Genomic DNA, 5,214 nt, shown 5'->3' with positions numbered 1-5,214 from the left:
ACCATAATTTTTTAAAGCGTACTATGGAGCAAATATTTTTCTTTGGCTCATTCGTGCGCATTCGGGGTGATGGGCAGTCGATGGTCGGGCTCACAGCCCGTATGCAAATGCGCCAAAGCCAAGAGCACGCGCTCGCGCAACCGGTTTGGATGGCTGTGGTGGAGCGCCCGGGAAGGATAGCCATCCCCTTTATCCCACCATCCTCTCCCCCTCTGGCGGCTGCGAGAGAGGAGGATGACAGTCGCCTTCCACGTCGGCGCTAGCACCACCAGAGGCAACACACGCGTTACCAATCGGCTTCTATGCCACCACTGCAGGTGCACCTATGCTACCTAAACAGCTTGCCGGCTGTGTAGTGTCCTTTACGGAATTAAGCAGTGAAAGAAGAAAGGTTACATGAATATTCTCACTACAACAAATATAAGCCCCAACCGCATCATTCCTCTGAACGAATAGATTTCTAGAAACGTTTGGTTGGTTATTCGCTCACATTGACAATCATCGTCGATGGGTTCGGCTCAGCTCATTCTGTTTTCTTTCACAGTTTTCTCAGCCGTAAGAAGAAACGTTCTAGAAATATCTTTCGACATCTCGGATCCAGTTTTGCAGTTCCTGACATTCCTTGTCTAGGAGCCGTTTCTTATGAACAATGTCTTAATAATGCTTAAGCAACCATCAACCGTTCAAGAATTTCAAACTCTTCCGAGGCGATTTTCTTGATAAAATATTAGTTGATCTTCATCAGCCTGTTTGTGTGCCTACTGCAGGACAAAGGCCTCTTTTTTTAAATTATGGGGTTTTACGTGCCAAAACCACGATCTATTTATGAGGAACGCCGTAGTGGGGGACTCCGGAAATTTGAACCACCTGGGGTTCTTTAACGTGCACCTAATTCTAAGTACACGGGTGTTTTCGCATTTCGCCCCCATCGAAATACGGCCGCCGTGGTCGGGATTCGATCCCGTGATCAGCACCGTGTTGGGTTGCTCAGCAGCCCAACACCATAGCCACTGAGCAACCACGGCGGGTTAAGGCCTCTCCCTGCGATCTCCAATTACCCCTGTTTTGCGCTAGCCAATTCCAATTTCCACCTGCGAAGCTCCTAATTTCATCACCCCACCTAGTTTTTACATCAGCACTAAATATTTTAAAATATTGTCCGAATCTTTACCAATGCCCTAATAATGGGTATGAGTCAGTAGAAAAAAAATATTGGCGTCAATGTAACCAAATGAGCTGTGCATGAAGAGTAGAGGTTATTGTAGCAAAAAAAATCACTGACGATTACGATACTCCCTAATGCGAAATTTGAGCTCTGTACGTGTTTTCATTTCGCGATATATTGGCTGGCACGGAAAATCTGTCTCGTGAGGCACGTTGCAAACGGAGCGAAGTGTTGCGCGACTGCCTGGCTAATCGGGAGATCGCGATAGGCAGCGCGTGGGTGACGCGGGGGCGCGATTCACAGCAGCCGCTGCCGACAGACCTCCGCTCATGCAGCGCTTTGTTTCCATATATAGTATTGTTGGCGTCATCGGTGAACAGACGACGCGCGCTACTCTGGCGCCATCTCGTAGCGGTCGTCACCGCAGGGCTAGGGATGGTAATATCGATGAACGGTTAATCGATGAACGGTTAATCGATTAATCAACTAAAAGTATGCCACAAAACGATTAATCGTAACCAATGTCTACCTTTAATTTAATCGGTTTAATCGATTAAACCAGTTCGATTAATCGTTATCCAGACAGTGATAAAGTGGCATGAGAATTTTCAAATCGTACTATAGAATGCGGAGTACGAGCAACTGCAGCGTGGCTGCCAAGACCGAGAGCGACTGTCAACTGTTTTCCAGAGTCCTGCCGAGCTGGCCAAGCACTTCCCCGCTTTACGCACACGTCACACAGGCTGCCTGGGGCCGGAGAGAGGCCGCCCCCGTGGAGGAAGAAATAAACTACGGAGAGAGCATTACGTGAAGCAGCAAGTCTTGGCAAGCGAACTCACCGTCAAGCCATTTACTTCGCTTTTTATTTCGCAGCATAGGGTCAACACGTGACTCTGAGATCAACGTATTAGTCGATAATGTTTGGTTCGCAGTAGTTACAAATCGGTGCACACCCGTTCAGCTGCGCTACGGCCCTGCACCCTGCAGAGAGGCAGGATTAAACCTACCGTGCGCTGCTCTGCTGTGGCGATCACGTGTTGGGCCGTTACTTCTTGATGTCAGTAGTGCTGCAATGCTCTCTTCTAATTTCTCCTTCCTCCATTCCCACCCTCCTAGTAAGTGGCATTTTTACCATACAGGGTGTTCATTTTCAAGTTTTATGGAAATTTTAGAAATCGCTTGTGGCAGGTAGCATAATTCTTAACATTGAGCTGGGTTATTCGATGAAGCGGACATTAGTAGCACGAGAAATCGAAACACATATTCAACGAATTAAAAAAATTCACTAATTAACTTCTTAGTTAATTACTTTACGACACATATTGCAGTTTTCGAATTGTAGCCAGTGAGCTTGTCAGGCGTATCCACTTGGAATTAATTTTCAGAATGACACCAGTTTGGAGATATGCGCCATCAAACTCGCCGTAAAAATTCACTGTTCCACTTACTTTTTTTTTACCAAAATGCATTGAAGCACAAAAGCAACTGGAACGTGCCACTTAGAGCACTGTATGGGCCTGATTTTTCGGCTACGTCGTCCCACACTTTAGAGAAATAATATCTCGAAACTGGTGTCATCCTGGAAATTCATTTCAAGTGGATGCGTCTTGCAAACTCACCGGCTACAATTCGTAAATTGCAATGTGTGGTAAAGTAATTAACTAAGAAGTTCATTAGTCAATTTTTGTTAATTAGTTGAATATGTCTTTCGATTTCTCATGCTGCTAATATCCGCCTCTGCGAATAACCCAGCTCAACAATTAGAATGATGCTACCTACAACAGGCGATTAAAAAAAAATTCCGTAAAACTTAAACATGAACTGGAGCACTGCACGAGCCGATTTTTTCAGCCCGGGCCCGGCCCGGGGCCGTTTTTACGTTTGGCGGCCCGCCCGAGCCCAACCAAAAGTTTTATGGCGGGACCCGGGCCCGGCCTGGGCCTGCAAATAATCTATGTTACTCGCCCAGCCCGGCCGAAGCCCGGCTCGAAACCGGCCGAAACCCGGCTCGAGATAGAAAAAGATCACCGAGCGACATTAAAAAATAAAATAAAGAAGAGAATGACAGTAATTTATTTTTAAGGCATAAATACATGTAATATGCAATTATGAACTCCATTTGAGCGGTCTGAACGCAAATACCAGCGCACGAAGTAGTTGGAATGACCCTGCCGAGCAGTATCACCAGCAGTTTCCAACGGCGCGACCTTAATGCGGCCCAATCCACTTCTGTCACAGCGCCGGCACAGTATTTTTCTACATCAGGCAAAGCATGCGACGTGGAAAGCCCAGCAAAGCAAAGTTCAGTGCAAAGCATGCGCTGCCCCAGCCGCTCGTCCCACTCAACCTCTAGTAGACTATAGCCGAAGCGCAGCCACGACCGGTCGTGAGCGCAGCGCATGGATGGAGTAAATGAAGAAAGAAAGCTTCTCGTTCCTCCATGGTGCAGCGTAATGCGCTGCTGCTAGGCGACCGGTTGAGAACATGCGTGCAATCATGGATGGACGCAGTGCCATATTTCAACCACGTGACGAATAATCTTATCTTACCAGTCATCGTTTTACCAATTCGCCTGTGAAGAATCAGCAAGTCGCGAACGCGCTTGCACCGCGCTGAAAGTATTAATTACATTGATTTAGATAAGGAATACAATGGCATCCTTTCGTTTGAGGCGACTTCGGTCTTTCTGGACTTTTACATTCTGTTCAAACAGCGCAAAATACGACGGAAGAAGAAAAACGAAGTACACAGGAGTAGCACTGCTAGATTCCAGCTGCGCCGGGGCAACAGGTTTTTCAGAGTCGAGACGCGCGAGGATAACTCGCTGCACGTTACATGCACACCACCGAAAAGTCAAAGCCCGGCCCGGGTCCGCGTCAAAATATCGTGAACATCCTCTACATTGTTTATTCCTTCACTGGTCACCAGTGGCAATTATAGTTGGCCCTTAACAAATTAAACATTATTCTTTATCAAACTTTATACGCTTGCATTTATTATCCTGGTTCCACCTTTCAAACGTTAAAAGAGGTACTTACGTGACTAGATAACTGTGTTTCAGCCTTTTTAAAGCGCCCGAAAAAAATGTCGATTAATCGATTAATCGACGAAAAACTCCGCATCGAAAGCGATTAATCGATTATAGGATAAACCGACGAACGATTAATTGTTAATCGATCAAAACATTTAATCGACCATCCCTACGCAGGGCCCGTCTTGCGAGACATTACGCCTTTCTTCTCACGCTCTCGCCTTTTCCCCTCGCGCTCTTCGGTATCACCGCCTTTCATCCCCCGTCGCGCTCCGCGTTCGCTATTTCATCCTTCGATGTGCTCGTTCGCTCGGTTACGCCGAGCACGCCGATGGTCGGTACAGGAAAGAGCGCCCTAAAACGTGTGCATTGAACTCAATCTGTGACGAGGTTCCAAAGGTAAACACATACAAGTTCACGGTAACCAAAGCTTCACAGTCAAGAAATTTGTCCATGTGCAGGAAAGAAACCCCAAACAGCCACCCTGATCGGCACAGTTCCTTTTCCAACTGAGCTAGGAGAAGTTCGCAGAGCATAGCCTTTTGAGAGAATTAGTAGACTCGGGTTCAAACTGTTACCAGGACGAATTTTTCTTTCAATGCGAGGCGGTTTCCTTTTGAGGAACTCGTATACGGTGGATGCCACAGTTAACGTCTAATTACCTTGGGTGCGACTCAAGAAGGAATGAACGGATCCGTGACAGTAGCGGCGACCCGCCGAGAGGGCCACAAACTATGAACATAGTAAATCAGTGTGACTGCGTGCACGCATTCTTCAGTGCATGAATTCACGATCTTCGCTACACGACGAAATGTTTGTATTGTTTGCCAATAGAACAACGGCAATACAACAGCAAATGACATTAAAAATAAAAATGAAAGGGCAGCTTGCGCAGTTTTTATTACCCACGGTACACTGAAGGCACTCGGTGTCGAGCTCCGTGTCCCACGAGAGAAAAAAAGCAAGCAAAAAAAAAAAAAAAAGGACCGAAGAAAAAGAAAAACTAAGACCGAAAAAA

This window comes from Dermacentor silvarum, chromosome 2, assembly GCF_013339745.2.
Source record: "Dermacentor silvarum isolate Dsil-2018 chromosome 2, BIME_Dsil_1.4, whole genome shotgun sequence".
Lineage (NCBI taxonomy): Eukaryota > Metazoa > Arthropoda > Arachnida > Ixodida > Ixodidae > Dermacentor > Dermacentor silvarum.
Note: the sequence above shows the minus strand (reverse complement) of the source record.